At 37.9% G+C, this 19293-nt stretch overlaps 1 long non-coding RNA gene across 1 annotated transcript in view; it reads left to right on the forward strand.

The window, feature by feature from the left end:
- The first annotated feature begins 5876 nt into the window (after positions 1 to 5876).
- The window catches only part of LOC127493078 (uncharacterized), a 137642-nt gene continuing 124225 nt past the window's right edge, over positions 5877 to 19293 (forward strand). Inside the window, exon 1 of the long non-coding RNA XR_011388776.1 lies at positions 5877 to 5935. This is a non-coding gene — a long non-coding RNA (uncharacterized lncRNA). The remainder of the gene's footprint in view (positions 5936 to 19293) is intronic.

A 19293-nucleotide genomic window follows, 5' to 3' on the forward strand; every position in this document is an offset into this window, starting at 1 on the left:
ATGCCTCATTTCCTTCATTCATTGGACAGAATAAATATTCTTTTCATTGATTTTCAAAGTTACATAGTCTACTCTTTATCCCCTAGTAATTACACATAACTTATTAAAACGCCTTCTCAATGTCTTATACTTAGTAATTTATCTTCTCTCAGATAAAACATATACCTTAGCTTACTTGTACAATGTTCTTTCCTCCCATTATTTTCTATATTCATATTTCTGGAATTTATTTCTAGATATGTAAGACATATATTATTGCTCTTTGCTTATTTTGAAAGCTATACTAGGTTTACAACTTAGGAAAAATAAAACAAAAACATTTTCCTTAGTCTGTGTCCTCTCTTCTCCATCCCCAACTTTACTGAAATAGAATTGGAAAAACTGCATACACTTATGGTGAACAATGTGGCATTTTGATACTTGTATATGCATAATGATTATCACAGTCAAGCTCATTTATGTATCCATCATCTTACCTAGTTATCTTTATTTTTGTGGCAAGAATATTTATGATCTATATTCTTGGCAAATTCCAAGTATATAATAATTACTATTAATTATACTCATCAATAGATCTCCAGAATTTATTCATCTTACAGCTTATAATTTATACCCTTTAACCAACATCTCACTGTTCCCCACCCCAACTCCTGACTATTCTACTCTGTGCTTCTGTGAGTCCCACTTTTTTAGATTGCATATGTGAGATCATGTGGTATTTGTCTTTCTGTGCCTGGAATATTTCACTTAGTATAATGTCCTCCAGATTCATTTGTTGTTTCAAATAGTAAAGTTTATTTTTTCCTTATTAAGACTTAATCCTGTTTCATTGTGTGTATATACATCACATTTTCTTTATCCTTTTATCCCTTAACAGACACTTCAGTTGATTCTGTGTCTTGACTATTGTGAATAATGCTTCAGTGAATATGGGTGTGAAGCTATCTGTTCATTATACTGATTTCATTTTCTCTGGATATGTGCCCTGTAGTGGGATTTCTGGATTAGGTGATAGTTCTGTTTTTAATGTTTTGAGGAAGGTCTATATTGTTTCCCATACTACCTGTACTTAACTTCCACTCCAAACAACAGTGTACAAGTTTTTCCCTTCTCTACCCCTTTGCTAATATTCTTTATCTTTTGAATTTTTGATAATAGCCTTGTAAACAGGTGTGAGGTGATATCTCATCCTGGTTTTGACTTGCATTTGCCTGATTACTAGTGTTGTTGAACAAGGGCACATACTTATTGGCTATTTGTATATCTTTGGAAAACACAGAAAACAAAAGAAAAAAATATATAAATGGGATTTCACCAAAATGAAAAGATTCTGCACGGCAAAAGAAACAGCAGAGTGAAGAGACATTTTTCCAAAGAAGACAAGTGAATGACCAATGCACTATTTACTTAACATTATTTTTCATGGAAATCATAATGTTTTCTTTGTTTTCAGAATTGTGCTGAATCCTGTGAGGCCTGACATAATCATTTTACTCTGTCATTTACATGATATTTCCAGGCTGGAAGTTTGCCCCATAACACTTTTAATACATTTATTTAATATCATTTATTTCTGAGTAGCTTTTAGACCTGATTTAGGTTTAATTTTGTTCTTTGTAGGTGATCTAGTCTCAGTCTTTGGAAGTTCTTAGAATTTTCTTTCCATCCTTGTTTTCTCACATTTTTTTTTTTTTTTTTTTGACAGGCAGAGTGGACAGTGAGAGAGAGAGACAGAGAGAAAGATCTTCCCTTTGGTTCACCCCACAATGGCCTCTGCGGCCGGCACGCTGCGGCCGGCGCACCGCACTGATCTGAAGCCAGGAGCCAGGTGCTTCTCCTGGTCTCCCATGGGGTGCAGGGCCGGGCCCTCCCTCCACTGCACTCCCGGGCAACAGCAGAGAGCTGGACAGGAAGAGGGGCAACCGGGACAGAATCCGGCGCCCCGACCATAACTAGAACCCAGTGTCCCGGCGCCACAGGCGGAAGATTAGCCTATTGAGCCACGGCGCCGGCCTTACAATTTCTGTAGATTTTTTTCCCATTCATTTACTTGGTTGCATAGTATGAACACTTTGAATTGGAGAACATCGTTTTGGTCCTTCACAGTGGGCCATCCAGGTGAAGAAATCTGTGCCCAGACACTCTGGGATGGCAGCTCTAGGCACCTTCTCTCTCTGTCATTTTCATGCTTGGCCCAATGTCATTGGCATTCAGGGTCATTTGTTGTATGTAGACAGTTTGATGGCTATAGTGAGGTTAATGGAATCAAAGGGATAGAAGGAAGCAAAAATGATCATGAAATGTCATATGGAGATTGGAAATTGTCTATTTTACTTTTCATAATGGCTTAACCCTCTTTCTTCCTATCTTATAAAACCATGTTCTTGATGTTTTCTAAAGAGAAGAGCTGTCTACCTAGTTCTCTCCCCTCCACTAGAAGGAATAGTCAGGAGCTTTGAAATTATGACTTTTCTTAACTCCCCAAATGTATTGCCTAGGCAGGACTCCACCTTTCACATTAGTATGCTTTCCCCTACTTGGGGCAAATAAGACAGTTTTAAAGTCTTACTGTTCTTATATTGTTCAAATACCCAGAGAGTATTTCTTCCCCTTTTCTCATCACACAGATAAAGCAAAATTCATTACTCAGTTGATTAGGAAGCCTGACTTCCTCTAACTTACTGCTAATAATGTTCTCCATCAGTGAGCTGATCATCACAGGGCCTGAGAGAAATTAAACACAGTGCATGAAACTGTTGGTTGGAAACCTTGGAGACAGTGGATAAACCAACAAATTCACGTGAAAGAAGGTAACTTCATTATGATGTGGAGGAATCATAAAATGAATACATAATGCTTATTTTCTGTCCCCTGAAAAATGATGATGAGATTTTCAGACACATTCTTTCTGATACATAACTCAGGTTGGGAGGAATATGTGATATTATGCTTTTTTTCTCTCTCTCTGAATTGCTATCAACATGGAGCACAATAAAATTCAAAATGAGATTCACGGTTTCTTGTCCATCATGCCAAATCATTGGTTGATACATTAGCCGTATATTTAATAAGGTTTTAAAATTTTCATTATAAATTAAAGTAGTTCATGTCCATTTTCTTTAAGTGAAAGGGACATTCAGTGTGTTTCATCAGGAGAATGTAGAAAACAAGGGGTGTAGTTCAATGCATATTACAGATGTCATGAGGGGCCAGCACTATGGCACAGTAAGTTAAGCTGCATTGGCACTAACATCCAATATCAGAGTGCCAGTTTGAGTCCTGGCCATTTCTCTTCCAGTCCACCTTCCTGCTGATGCACCTGGGAAGGCAGTGGATGATGTCCCAAGTACTTGGGGCCCACTTGAGAGACCTGGATGGAGTTTTAGAGTCCTGGCTTTAGTCTGGCACAGTACTGGCATTATGATCATTTGGGGAGTGAATCAGCACATGGGATGTCTCTTTTTTTTCTGTATTTCTCCCTCTCTCTATGTTGCTCTCCCTTTCAAATAATTAAGTAGATAGATAGATAAATAAGTAGATCAATCAATTGATCAATTAGGTTTTTTTTTAAAGTCACAGTTATGGGAGGGTTGGGGGAAGACCAACCTTCCATCCATTGGTTTACCCCCTTAGATGATTGGAAGAGCTAAGGATGGGCCAGCCTAAAGCCAGGAGCCATGAGCTTCATCCAGGTCTCCCACATGGGTGGCAGGGGTACAAACACTTGGAACATCTTCCACAAACACTTGAGGAACATTTAGTACAGAGCTGAATCAGAAGTGGAGCAGCTGAGACACAAACTGGTGCCCATATCAGCTGTCAGTATTGCAGACTATGTGGATTTACCTGCTATGGCTCAATGCTGGCCCTGTAAATAAATCTTTTTTTCCAACAATGGGTATCATAAATATGGTATTGAATCAACTGAATATGTTGAATCTATTTAACTTGAGTTAAATTGAAGGAACATCACAGGCCTTACATGCTTCAGCATCTGAAAGATGATGCTGATAAACATAAAGCAAAACATACACTGAATACTAATTTCAGAAACATCAGAATGTCTCAGAGGTAACCAAAAGGATGAAGTCCTCTAGGGTCAGGTGCATGAGAGTCGGGTGTTTAGATGGGGCTATCATCAAGGGTTTCTGTTGCATCTTTTGCCCAGCTGTTATCTATGTCCAGCAAATCATTAAGGAAATATTTATTTAATAATTACTGTCTGAGAAGTAGCAATGCTAGAGACATAGTGACAGATATAAGATAAATCAGGCGTGGATTCGTCCCTCTGGTGGAAGAGAGCAAAAGTTTTGTATAACATAATGTGAAAGAATGCAGTGAGTTCTAGGGACCTTCAGAAACCTAGACACTCTAGGGATTGCTGTGCTGGGTTGAAAACATCAACTCAGTATGGAGTCTAACCCTTGCTGTGTTATCCCTATCAGACATGCAACTAGTACCAAAAGGGATAAAAGTGCTCATGCAGGCTTTGCAGTTTGTTGGAAGTGCAGGATGGGTTGCATTGTGTAAGCAAGCAGAAACTTAAATTGCACACTAGAAGTTCTCTTATTAAAATGTACGTAGCTATCTTTCTGTGTTGCTCCCCATCCAATCCTTGGACACAAGTACCATTCTCATCAAGAATTGGTGTGCTGTTTAAGATTGTGCTCTCTGCTATATGTCAGCAGCCTGCAAATAAGTATAATCTCTATATCTATAATAAGAAAAAATAGTTTGGGTCAAATAAGGAGATTTCAGTTCCTTCATGACTTTGCATGGGATCCACAAATGCTCGTAGTAGACTATTTATGAGGTGTGGGACATACAGAGGGCATTGCTTTTCCATGGGGATCCAATTACTTCTGTATGGTCCCTTTATGTGGAACAGGAAACCTGACAACATTTATTCATAGAATGAAAATTGGCTGTATGAAAAATGGCCCATGCAAAAAGTCTTAGAATCTCAGGGTATCAGACCTTGAAATGATCATGGAGGTTCTGAGCTCAAGCCCCTTATGTTACAGTTGGGAAACTGAGACATAGAAAGGTCTGTCCAAGGACACCTGGCTATCTTAGGAGATCAAGCAATTTATAACCTTCTCTTATAGTTCTTAAGATTTACATGCCATAAAGTGATGGTGTGAAGCTATAATGTAGGGTTTGTAGGATAAGATGTCACCCTTGAGAATGGTTTTTAAGACTCGTAGAATTTATGTGATTTTCCTTCTCCCCAGATTGATCATTTCTGGTGCTGTACAGTGACGAGTTAATGCATAAACCAGATCTGAATTGTTTCCATAGGGGAGTAAATAGGAACTCACATGACAGTAGAGAATTTGATGTTAATTTAAAAATTGAAATGCCATCCCAGCTCGAAATTCAGAATATTCCTCCTCTAATGTTCTTTAGCACTTACCCTGCACCTTAATATCGCTGTGATGTCTTTCCTCATTGTGTAAATGTTCACATATTGTATTCCTACTAATCAACTATCTGTGCTCTGGAGGTGAACACTGGCATATTATTGCCTCTTTTTAGATGTCTGTTCCATAAATGTTACTGTCTTAATGAATAAGTGAAAGAAGTCTCTGCTTGCTAAGTTTTTAATTTGGCACTTGTCTTCCCCTTTGAAAAGAAAATGGAGCAAAGACTTACACTATAACTGAATGATTAGCTTTGCTGGATGATTAAAATTAGCTTTTTGCCACAGTGAAACATCAAATAATAAATGGGATTGGTTTCTCTATTCATAGACATGAAATATTTTATTTTTTCTCCAGGTAGATATGCTTTCCTTTTATAATAGTCCTTTATTTCACAGCACTTAAAATAGAATGACTTATTGTATGGTTTTCTGTCCTTTTTCTTCTTTTTTTAGATCTGACTTGTGATGTGGATCCATTTTAGCAGAGTCACACAATGAATGGATGTGAGGGTAAGTCTAAGACCTGGGAGTTCTCATTTTGCATTGCTATTGCTAGCTGCTAAATGCAGGGATTATTTAGCAGGGTTTCTCATACACTACCTGCAAATTCATCCATTGGCTTATTTTCTAATATCCACTTCATTTCATTAAGATCATCAGGGTATACTCAAGCATGAATATATTTGAAAAGTATTATTCCACATTGAGATTTTGCTTACTTTCATTTTTAATGGAAAAAGCTTAAGGCCTTTTAGGTCAAACCCATTTACAATCAATAACACATACATACAAAAAAACATTAAAAAATAAAGCACTTCATTATTGATGAAGCTGGATGATGGCATCAGCCCATGTTAACATTTATAAGTTACAGCAGTTAATAATAAATCTAGAGAGTGGGGGACATAAAATATTTAAAAAACGAATAGAGGATTTGTTAGAGAATCATTCATTAAGGTCAGAAGTAATTCACCAGTATGGAAATGAGCTGGTAGAAGCCATATTGTATTTCATGCCTGAGAAATTACTATTTGGCTGAAGAATAGGAAAGATCCAGAGAGAATCAGAGAGAGGTTATTTATTAATCTCAATTCAGGTGAAAGGAATGCACAGGTTAAAAAACTAATGTTTTCTTTGGTCATTGAAGTTTGTTTTCTGTTGTTAGCTATATTTTCAATATCTTATAGGGGGACATTTTGTTCTATGGGAAGGCTGCCTTTGAACTGTGAGTATTTCTGGATGGACCAGAAAGCATAGTGCAGTGATGTCCCTGCTGGTAAACTTCTGGGGACTGGTATTGGTGACATTTTAGGGGGAAATATGAAGATTATTTTTAGGAGGGAAGATTACATAATTTCCCCCCACTTTCTGTTATTTTAATTTACCAGTTCATTGGTTATTGATGTTCAAATGTGATCCAAAAGTATTAAATGAAAAATTGCAAAGATAAGGAATCATAAATTTTCAATAGATTTTTTATAGAATATTGTTACAATTATTATATTTCCTTGTTAGGTATTGTTGTTCCTAATTTACAAATTAAACTATATCATAGATATAGATGTATAAGGGAAAAAAAGGTATATGTAGGGTTGAGTACTCTCTGGGTTTAGGCATCCACTGGGGATCTTGGAACTTCTCCACTGTGGGTGAAGAGGGACAACTGTATTTCCCATTACAGAAGCCAAAAGTAGATGTGTGTGGGAGGCCAATAAATCTCAAGAGGCTCTTTCTGGCTCTGGTCAACTAATCCAAAGACACTTGGCAAAAATAGCTCCTACCCAGGTCTCTCACATGTGGATAGTCATTCTGGCACTGAGTTGGAGCTTGGAATGTGGTGGCAGAGTGTTCAGCAGCTCCAGGCAGCGTCGTTCTGGGGCAGTGTCAAGTTGTGCTTTGTCCTCCTCCATGTTTCCTTAAACCTGAGAAGTTAGCCTTCCCCCAATTTCCTTGAGGTACCCAGTTTCTGGCTACTTGAGCCAGAGTTCCAGCTAATTTGTCAGTGTCACATTTTCTTCATCTATAAAACAAAATAAAAATTATAACTTGAAGATTGTTTGGAAGATTAGGTAAGATAGTATGTAAAATGCTTAGTATGGCATTGGCTAATAGAAGGACTTACTAAGTTCTGGCTATTAACATCTTTATCAATATATCTACATAGTTTTACCAATTAGGTTTTACCAAAAATATATTGTTTTAGATGGATTAGTTAAGTACTTGCTCAGGTCAGTGGATTAGACCAAATGACCTTTTATGTATTCTTTTATTGATTTCCTAAAGGCTGTTTATTCCTCTGTGGTAGCAAGAGCTTTGGATTCCTACACAGGATGAGGATGTGGTTCTCAAATTAGCATTGCACTTTCAATACATAAGAAGATGTCATTAGACATGTAGTAAATACAGATCACAGAGTAATTTTAGAAATGCCAAATCGATGCTTTAGGGCAAAGTTGAAGAAATTTTATGGTTGAGTGTATAATTATATTCCAGTGGATTCAAAACAACCAACATCTTTGTGGTTGGTGTGGGTGGCTTGACCAAAGTCCTACTTTTTGTGAGGTAGGCGACTTTCTCTACCTTTGTCAGACCGTGCACCATGTGTTCATAGAAGACAATGCCCAGGCTGTTGGGAGAATATTAGATTTTATTTCTTTACAGAAGTCACTCAGTCAAACACCCTCCTGAGTTGATCTAGCATTACTATCTGTATGTTGTGTCCCTCCATGAAAGACAAATGAATATGCCAGTGGGCTTAAGAAGAAGTTAGTATTCTTCACCTAAATTGCTTTGTAGGTTTTAATTAATCCTGTGTATCCATGGCTAGGAAGGAATGCTACTGTTGATAAGTATTAAAAAAAAAAGAACAGTACAAATGTTAAGGGACTTTTCCATATGAGATAATTTCAGAGTGAAGCTGGGAATGAATAATTGGCTTCCTGAAACTAAACATAAAATGTAAGTATATGTTTGTTTTTGTCAGAAAGAGGTCATTTTTCTGTTAACTTTTGATGGAAACAGGTAATTTTTTTCTGAAGTTTTGCTTTCTGAAGGTCAAATTTTAATTGATAAATGGTCACATTCTGCTAACTTTCAGCAAAACTGCTTCATCATCCATGTACTTCCTTTTCCACTCGTCTCCTTCCTTTGTTGATCCTTTCATTTACTTATCCCACAACAGTCTTTGAATGTCCCTATGTGTACTGAGTCTCATGTACTGTGCTAGTTTCTGGGAATGTCAATGTTATTCAGTAATTATTATCAACTAGCATTGTCTCTGTTCCATGCAGAAGATGGACCAAGGAGGAGTTGATTATAATTTAACAATTAATTAATTCATGCCCATCCCATCAAGTATTAGATTATAAACTCCAAGAGAGCCAAGACCATCTAGTGTCTTGCATAATGCCGGGCATATAGTAAGCAAATAATAAATATTTGTAGTGTTGATGATATAGGTCAACAAGAGGAGAGGCACACCAAAATGCGTAGCTAATTTTATAGTACTAACTTCTGCAAAAATTACCAGAAGATCCAATTGCATGCTGTATTTTGTAATTTTCAGATTATATGCTATCCTAATAGATGAATATATTAAGTGCTTTACTTCCTTGATAGAAATCTAATCTTATTCCTGCAATATCTGTGGCTAGGAAGAAGAAAATAGACTTAAACCCAAGAATATATTTGTGTTTTTCAGATTTATGGTAATTTTGCTCTTTATGCTGATGCTGGGTTGTAATATCACATGGGTTTTATTAATGGAAGTATTTGTCCTTGTTGTGATTGCCTTCAGCTACTACTCTAACAGTGTAGATCACTGTTCTCCATTATGTTGGCTGGTCTACTTCCTTGTAGATGAAGGATGGTTTCCAGTGATGGATGTTTTAATTCTTTGTCTGCCTTATATTACAACTAAGCAGATTATTCCCTTTCTCAATATGATGTCTCCACCATCAGCAAATTCTTCCTGATATTTAGATGAATGAATCCTTTCCTCCTACTTTTTTTTGAGCCTTGCTCACCACATATATTAATTCTAAATTTTTTCTTTAGCTTACTCTTATAAAAACACTCACCAAATGCTAAAAAAAAAAACAGTGTTATTGAGAATATAATATCCTTGGACTCATTGGCCTTAATATTTCTTACCTTTTCCCCTAATAGTGTTCTTGGGTCTAATTCAATTAAATATTTTCTTAACATCAGAATTAGGTGGGTCGAAAACTCATTTAAGCTGTTACAGGATTAGCATAAAAAGAACAACTACCCTAATGACTCCATTCAGGGAAATAACTTCAATTATTTCCTTTGTCTTTCACATATTTGTGTGTGTGTTGTGTGTGTGTGTGTGTATGTGGGTTAAACCAGTAAGAGATATTCTTTATCTTTGCTCTTTGGATAAATGAAACACACACATATTCCCACGTATTGACATGATCTATTGTAGTCCTCTCTTATCTTGGATGGGGCCCTGAAACCATCTCTAGAGCTGAACCCCAGGTATTTCTAGAACACTGCACTGTAACAATGGGACGGTTGATCTGATAACCGTACTGGTCCTGACCGAGTCGCAGCAGTCAGTGTGTATAGCATGGATACACTGCACAAAGGAAACATTCATATCCCAGTCAGGAAGGAGTGTAGCAGCATGAAGTTTCATCATGCTACTCAGAAGAAGAGTGCACAATTTAAAACTTATGTACTGTTTCTGAGATTGTCTATTTAATATTTTTGGACCTGTGTTGTCCTTGGGTAACTGTAACTGTGAAAAATGAAACTGCATGTAAGGTAAGACTACTGTAATTCAATTCTTTCAGTCATTTCCAGTTATTGTCCATTCCCTTATATATGTATTCATTCAGTCAGCAAATACCTACTGATTATTGGTAACACACAAGACAAATAGTATGGGTTGAAAATAGGGACTAATTGCAGGAAAAAATGAAAATATGTCAGCTACCAAAGAAAAGACTGTTTTTACTTTATCAATGTCAAATTGGCCTTTAAATTATTTGCATGTTTTCTCTTTACAACAATGTGGATTAATTCACATTTTCATTTGCATTTGCTGATTTGCATGAGTAATCAGCAATGGACTTCCTTCAAATTCCTTCCTAATTCAGAAGCCTTATCAAGGTTGCTAGGAACCATGAATATGAACCAATTATTTACCCACTAAGGAGGAATGTTTTTCTGACTTTACCATAAGGGCAGCTCCATCCTCCTCATTCACACAATTCACATATTGCGTTTCAGTCCCTTCTGCTCTTTGTGCCTTGAATTTCACCTTTCATTAAGATCTACAATCTTGAACTTCAGGCTGTGGATTTCTGCTTGTGTTCAGATAGACTAAGGTGTATTGCAGATAAAATCAAATCTGAAACCTCAGTAGCTTAACACAACAAAGGTTTGTCTTTTGCCCGCACCACATTTTTCCAGTGTGGGTCAATTTGGGGATAAGGGAAGTTCTGTCTCATGGTCATTAAGAGATTCAGGCTAACATTGCTGTCATTGAGGCAGGAAAACAGAAATTAGAAAATCACTCAGACTTTTGACTGCCTGAGCTCTGAGTTGATTGCAGTGCCCAAGACTGGGTCTGTATATTTCCTAATATATTCTGTATGTTCTTATCCAAGTTTATATATCCAGGCTTTACTCTTTTTCATGGTCTTCAATTATTTACCTCTAACTTCCTATGAAAATGTTTACTTGTACAGTGATCTCTTGGTATCTTGGGGGATTTGAGGATGCTCAAGTCCCTTATATAAGATGGCATAGTTTGCATAGAATCCATGTGTATCCTCCTGTATACTTTAAATCTTCTCTAGATTACTTATAATACCTAATAGAATGCAAATACAATGTAAACAATTTATAGACTATTTTATTTAGGGACTAATGACAAGCAGAAAAAGTCTGTCCATTTATTATTCAGATGCATTTTTTTCACTAAATATTTTCAATTTTTGACTGGTTAAATTCATGGATGCAGAACCCATGTTTATGGAAAGCTGTCTGTATGTCCTTTGATTTCCTCAGCTTCCACCATTGCCTTTCCATTTCTTCCTTGAGCAACCTGTTCCCCACATTTCTTTTCTTTTTTTCAAAGAAACCATTTATTTAATGAGTACAGATTTTGTATGCACAATCTTAGGACTATAGTGATTCTTCCCACCATACCCGCCATCCCACCCCTACTCCCATCCCACCATCTCCTCCCACTTCCATTGCCAGTCCCATTCTACCTTAAGATTCATTTTCTTTTTTTTTTAAAGATGTATTTATTTATTTTAAAGTTGGAGTTACATGCAGAGAGAAGAAGAGGCAGAGAGAGAAAGAGAGAGAGAGAGAGAAAGAGAGAGGTCTTCCATCTGCTGGTTCACTCCTTAACTGGCTGCAACATCTGGAGCTGCACCCATCTGAAGCCAGGAGCCAAGAGCCTCCTCCAGGTTTCCCACATGGGTGCACTTGGGCCATTCTCCACTGCTTTCCCAGGCCACAGCAGAGAGCTGGATCAGAAGTGGAGCAGCCAGGACTTGAACTGGTGCCCATATGGGATGCTGGCACTGCAGGCTTCGGCTTAACCCACTATGTCACAGCACCGGCCCCTAAGATTCATTTTCAGTTAACTTTATACATGGAAGACTAATGCTATACTAAGGAAAGATTTCAACAATTTGCACACGCACGCATAGAAAAGAAAAACTGAGGACAGGTTTTACAGTAAATTCTCATAATATAACTCATTGCGGACAGAGGTACTGCATGGGAAGTAAGTGCATAGTGACACCTGTTGTTAATTTAACAATACATCTCATGTATGATGTCAGTGATCACCTGAGGCTCTTGACAGGAGTTGCCAAGGCGAAGAAGCCTTTGAATCCACAATTTCAGTCAGTATTTATACAAGGCCATAAGCAAAGTGGAAGTTCTTTCCTCCCTTCGGAGAAAAGTACATCCTTCTTTGATTGCCGCTTCTTTCCCCTGGGGTCTCACTCACAGAGATCCTTCAAGTAGGACATTTTGTTGCCATAGTGTCTTGGCTTTCCATGCCTGAAATGCTTTCATGGGCTTTTCAACCAGACCAGAATGCCTTAAAGGCTGATTCTGAGGTCAGAGTGCTATTTAAAGAGATTGTGATTCTATGAGACTGCTGTGTGGACTGCTTCCCATGTTGGAACATTGTCTCCTTTTCAGTTCTATATATTATTATTACTAGACACTTGGTCTTATTTATATGATCCCTTTAACTCTTAATCCTACCTATATGATCACTTTAACACTTGATATGATCATTTTAACATTTTTAAAAAGATTTTATTTATTTATTTGAGAGGTAGAGTTACAGGCAGTGAGAGGGAGAGACAGAGAGAAAGGTCTTCCTTCTGCTGGTTCACTCCCCAAATGGCCGCAACGGCTGGAGCTGCGCCAATCCAAAGCCAGAAGCCAGGAGCTTCTTCCTGGTCTCCTATGTGGGGGTATGGGGGCAAGGACTTGGGCTATCTTCTACTGCTTTGCCAGGCCATAGCAGAGAGCTGGATTGGAAGAGGGGCAGTCAGGACTAGAACCAGTGGCCATATGGGATGCCGGCGCCGCAGGTGGAGGATTAACCTACTGCGCCATGGCTCCGGCCCCCCTTTAACATTTAAGATAGCATTTTTGCTACCCAGTTTAATGGGATTTGGGGTCCCATGGCAAGTTTTTAAACTGTACCCTTAGAAGTAAGTCCCTAAGAATGTATGCAGAACTATACAGATTTATAGTTAAAACCTTCCACATCCCTCTCTTATTCCCACTCCTATTTTTCACTGAGATCTATTTTCAATTGATTTTATACACATATAATTAACTCTATGTTAAGTAAAGAGTTCAACATATAGTATGAAGAAGAAAAACAAACAAACAGACAAACAAACACAAAGAAACTATTTCTTGACAGTCAAGACAAGGGCTGTTCAAGGCATTCCTTCTCAAACTATTGCTCTCCACATTTCTAATTTGTTACCCAGTGCTGCAAGTCAACTCCCTTGAAAAGGTGGAGTTGCTTTAGATCTATCTCCCAACTCTTTCTATATCATTTCTCACATCCTCAGTTCTACTAGTGGCTACTTTTTTGTGATGCTTGCTCAGTGTTCTGTCTCTGTTCCCACTCTTATGGCTAGCCTGGTCTTCACTGTTATTGGATGTTTATGCTAAGGAAACAGCCTCATTAAAGCTTTCAATCAAATCTCCATAAAACTACCAGAGAAATCACTTTCAGCATTTTGCTTGCATTCACAAAAATCCCCAACTGTTTATTATTACCAAAGTCTAATTTTCTCTGCCTTTCTTTCATGACTCCCCCTAAATTGTTTTGTAACCTAGTTTGTACCTATTTCTCAACACACATCCTCTACTTTGATTAAGCTAGTCAATTGTTTGATCTATAAGCATACTTGTCTTTTCTTACACTGGGCTTCCTTATCTCACTTCAGCTGCCCAATGCGAAATCTACTATTCAAGCTCAGCTTCCCAATGTTCTTGGAATCTCCACTTCCCTCTCTTCAGGTCATGGAGAGTTTTCTGCTCTGAACTACTTAGGTCCTTGTTCAGAGCAGGGTTAGCATCATATTAAAGCCTATTGTGAATCTACTCACTTATTCATTCAGTTAGCATTAATTGACTGGCTAGGTATGAGAAAATGTGCACATTACTACCTACCTGTGCAGGGTTAAATAAAACAAAAAAGTATTTCAGCTCTCATAGAAATTACTATGTAATTGGGCAGAGAAACATTAAATAAATGATTACACAGCATAAATGTACAATTGAAAACGATGATTATGACCACCAAGGAAATTTTCAGAGTGTACTGAAAGAGAAGAACTGCAAGAACTGATTTGGAGAAGCAGCAGAGTAGAGTGCTGAGTGCCCAGACCCCGATACAAGGTGCTGCAGTTTAAATCCTGACCTTGCCATTTGTTAGTTGTGAGCTCTGGTGCATGCTGCTTACCTCTCCAGGCGCCAGTGCTATGATTTGAATGAAATTTGGCTCCCAAATTTATGAAATCATGAATACATGTAAATGTTTAATCTCCAGAAGTTATAAGGTAATTGTACAAAGAGGCAAAGAGGGCAGAGACTTAATCCTGTTATGATATTCAATGGGGGGGGGGGAGATGGGTGGTCCTTAGGTCATTAGGCATGTTCTCAGAAGGTAGTCCTCATGAGAAGGTTGATTATAAAAGCCTGAGGTGGGCCCAGCCATCCTCTCTCTGTTTCCTGGCTCACCATATGATCCTTCCTCTACACCTGCTTAGCCACTGACATTCTCCAACTTCACGGTATGACCACCCAATGGGGCCTGGTCTGATCTTGGATTGGAAATCTCCAAAATCATAAACCAGAATGAATTTACTTTCTTATAAGTTCTTTTCTTAGATATTTTGTTGCAGTTAATAAACAACTGACGAGTACCTAGTTTGCTAAGTTATGCCGTGAGTATGATTAAGCTATTTACCTGTGCTTATTGTGTTGGGGTTAGCTTGTGGGATACCCATTTCCAACTCCATCTCTCTTACTTATTTTCATTGTGGCTATTGTAAAATTAAAGTACTCACTCTTCATTCCTGTCCTAAAACTAGGGCTTTGGTTATGTTATGCAGTTGAATCCTTAGATGCAAGTACCAGGGGATATCAAGGTGTTTACTTTCCTGATAGTAACTGGTTCTCTCAAAGGTTCTGTATGTAATAGCTAAGACCATGTTCTTTGGTTTGTCACTGTCCAGTGAAATCTTTAAGACAAACTCATGAGGATCCTTTGATTACCTCTTTCCATTACAGTGTGGAGATGCCAAACTATGAAAGACAGTGGGCTACATCTGAAATAAGTCACATATACCAGCATTAGAATGTCTTTGGGATGAAATGAGATAATTTTTTTGTGATATTTCCACCACTGGCATGAAGTGGAATATCTTTTGAACTCAAATATGGTATTGAGCAGTGGTATAAATTATAGACATTAAAGAAGCTCCTGCTTCAGGTCTTTGCCTGTCCTTTTTGACACCTTTTTTCTCTTGCATCCACTTTTTACATCACAGTGATTTCTGGATACCCAAACAACCCCACTGTCACCAGCCTAGAGCTGCCCTGTTCAACAATGCCCAGTGCCCTTAAACTAATTCTATACACAGTGTCCACTCAAGTAGATTAGTCTGTGTCTTTGATTTCTCTCGGGACTTTGTTCTTGGCCAGAGTTCATCTGTAAAACTAAATTATGTTCAAGAATTAAAAGAATCACAAATCTGAATAATTTATTTGTAGCTTAAAAAGATTCCAGATGAGTAATATGAAAGGTCAAATATAGATATAAGTAATAATTTATTGAATCACTATTACAAGCTAGCAACTATTATAATACTTTGATGCTATTATATGTAAGGAGGCTTTATGTCTGTCTGTAATCTTACCAATATGATGATATGGTATTATTCAAAAGGCATTAAAGAAGAATTAATAAAATTGTAGAGTTTTCATATAGCTAATTAGTTAAGTTGAAATTAAATCTTGGGTCCTTTCAATTCCATGTCCAGTAATTGTTCTGTGCTGAAGGTGAAGTATAGCCCAGTGTTTAAGAGCATGCATCAGGAGCCATACATTCTGACTTTGTTACTAATTAGCTGTGTGACCTGGGACATGTTATTTAATATCCCTGGTGCCCTAGTTTTCTCAAATGTAAAATGAAGATAATAATAGTAGTCATCCCATAGGATAAATCTGTAGGGATTAAATGAGTTGGTGTTTGTATAGGGGATGGGGTAGTGTTTGGCATCTGGGAGGTGATCATCAGTGCATTAACTCTGATCCTAGACAGTGGGATGTTAGTAGAATGGGCATTGTGGATCTCTAAGGCAACACCAAACACATAGAAAACTGCCTATCAAACAATGTACAGATCTTTGAGAGATAAGAAATCATGCTGCCAAGGGAAATCATACTTCCAGGTGGACCCATTTTCCTATGAAAGTAGAAGAGACTGCTCAATATGTGTGGGATGGTTTAGTTATACTGTTCGGTGGAGGCTGGGATATACAAGTATCACCTTTAAAGAACCTTTTAGTGATATAGATTTCAGCTGGTCAGATAGCTTATTTTCCACATGTCTTCCAGGACCTTCCCAAGAAATTAATGTGACATATTCTGAGGTCACCATCTTGGCCTATTACACATTTACATCCATAAAAAGTTTTTTAAACACATATTATATGGAAAATTACAGTTATATTGATCTCACATATGTCACTTTTATGGCATAGATATTTGACTTAGAGCATAAATATCTTGATATTCTTATGTGATTTGTGTGCAGTAGTACAGAGGGAAGTAAATGGGGCTGGGAGCCCTGACACATAATTCTGACACATGATTATGTTCACTGTGTTTGCTCCTGCTATGATCTAGGCTGATAGCAAAGCTAACATTATAGAATAAACCAACCTATATTTTGTTAGCTTAGCAGGCATCTTCCCACCCATTTAAATGTGCATCTATATTTATATTAGGTTGTGAAGATATGCTGAGGTCAAGCAAAATCACAGAGAAGAAAGATACCCTTTGTCTGTAGCCCACAAGTTCTTCATGAGTCTACAAATTTGGGTTTAATTCACTCCCACAGACCTTTATTGAAGAGCTTTACCATGGAGATTCAGGTAGTAAAAAGAGATGTGTCAATAATGATATCCATCCTTTGTCTGAATTAGAAGTATTCAGGGCAGTGGGGTGAGTTTGAGAGAGCACAAGGGGAGTTCACACCCAGTGACAACATGCTAGCCAGCTCCAAAGCTGAGCAATTGAAGTCAGTACTGAAATATATTAAATAAAAAATGAGAATACTTTACATACAATATTTTGTTTAATATATGCACGAGCCAGTGAGATAAGTGTGATTTAGATGTGTAAATAAGTATTCAGAAGCAAAAGGTAACAGAGCTAATAAACCAGAGAGCCCAGTGTTCAGATCCACACAGCAGACTCCAAAACACTCAATTGTTAAAATTTCTATGCCACTGAACTTTTATAAGACTTCAATTTACGCTTTGTGCTCGAGATTATTTAAGTCATTTAATTGCCTTTTTGTTTACTTCTTTGATTCCATGACAGTCAGGAGGAATGACTATTGCTACACTTATTTTTCAAAATGAATAGATTGAGGCTTAGAGAAATTCAGTAATTTGTCTGAATTAACAAACGTGGAGCTAGGACTTTAATCCAATTACAACTTTTTAAAAACAGATTTAGTTTTTTAATTTCAAAGATAGAGTTACAGAGAGAGAGAGAGAGAGAGAGAGAGAGATCTTCCATCTGCTGGTTTACTCTCCAAATGGCCACAATGACACGGGCTGTGCCAGACTGAAAGCCGGAACCTGGCACTTCTTGCACGTCTTCCTCATAGGTGCAGGGATCCAAGCATTGGGGCATCCTTCACTGCTGTCACTGATGCATTAGCAGGGAGCTGGATTGGAAGTGGAGCAGCTGGGACTTGAACTGGCCGTAAAGCTGTTGGCTTTACTTAATGTACCACAGCATTGGCCCCAATCCAATTCTAACATTAAAGTGTGTGTTTGTTGTCTCTAGTTCTTTTTTTTGGGTCCTATGGCAAAGTTTTTTGAGTGACCTCTCACCTCCAGCTGATTGGGACTTTAATTAAGAACCCCAATCCAGTAGTCATTTTATACCATGGTATTATGATATATTATTGATTACCAAGAGAAAAGCTTCACAACAATATTGCATGGCTACTTGTAAGATTTCAGAATTTTTTTTGGACTGGAGATTCTCCTTCCTCCACCTCAAAAGTTATGAAAATACCTTGTCAACTTCTCACTACCATTATTTTTCTGTAACTTGACACCCTATTTGCAAATCAACCCACTCCCATGTCTAATGCCCCTACTCTGGCTGCTCATATGCTTCTACTTTGGGGCTGAGTTATTTGCAACGGGTGTCTGCCTCACCCCTGAAACACAGACACTCCAAAATACACACACGTGAATTTTCCTAAATTGTTTTCTTGGTGTCATGCCAATTATTTCTTCTGGTCAAGAGCACAGGCCTTTCTTGCTCTGGAAAGTTTTACTTTCCTACCCAAAGTGCGGACAAGTACTGGATCTGGCTGTCTGGTGCTCTATAATAAATTACTATAAACTTGGAAGCTTAAAGCAAACACATTTATTTTTGAATATTTTTTCTGTGAACTTTAAAAAATGTTTATTTGTTTATGCTCACCTACTTGAAAGAGTGAAGAGGGAGGAGAGAGAGAAAGAGAGAGAGAAGAGAGAGGAGAGAGAGAGAGAATCTTGTATCTGTTGGTTCACTTCTCAAGCTCAGGGCTAGATCATGCTGAAACCAGGAGCTTGAAACTTCATCTAGGTCTCCCACATATGTGGAAAAAGTCCAAACACTTGAGCAGTCATCTACTGCCTTCTAAGATGCTTTAGGAGGAAGCTAGATCAGAAGCAGAGGAATTCAGACTTGAGCTGGCACTCTAATAGGAGATGAGCACATCCCTAGCAGTAGACTAATCTCCTGAGCTGCAATGCCTGCCTCAATATACATTTATTGTCTCACAGTTTCTGAGGGGTGGCAGGTCATAGGTTAGCTGGGATATTTGCTTCTGGATCTTACCAGGCTACAGTCTTGATATTGGCCAGGGCAGTATCTGCAGTTGATGCTCAGTGGGAGAAGATCTACTTCCACTCTCTCAGGTTGTTGGCTGAATCTGTCTTATAATTGTAGGACTAAAGTCCAATTTTCTTACTTGGGGGCAACCCTTCACTTCCAGAGCTCATTCCTAGTTCTTTTCTATGGGTCTTGCTTGTGAATCC

This window comes from Oryctolagus cuniculus, chromosome 5, assembly GCF_964237555.1.
Source record: "Oryctolagus cuniculus chromosome 5, mOryCun1.1, whole genome shotgun sequence".
Lineage (NCBI taxonomy): Eukaryota > Metazoa > Chordata > Mammalia > Lagomorpha > Leporidae > Oryctolagus > Oryctolagus cuniculus.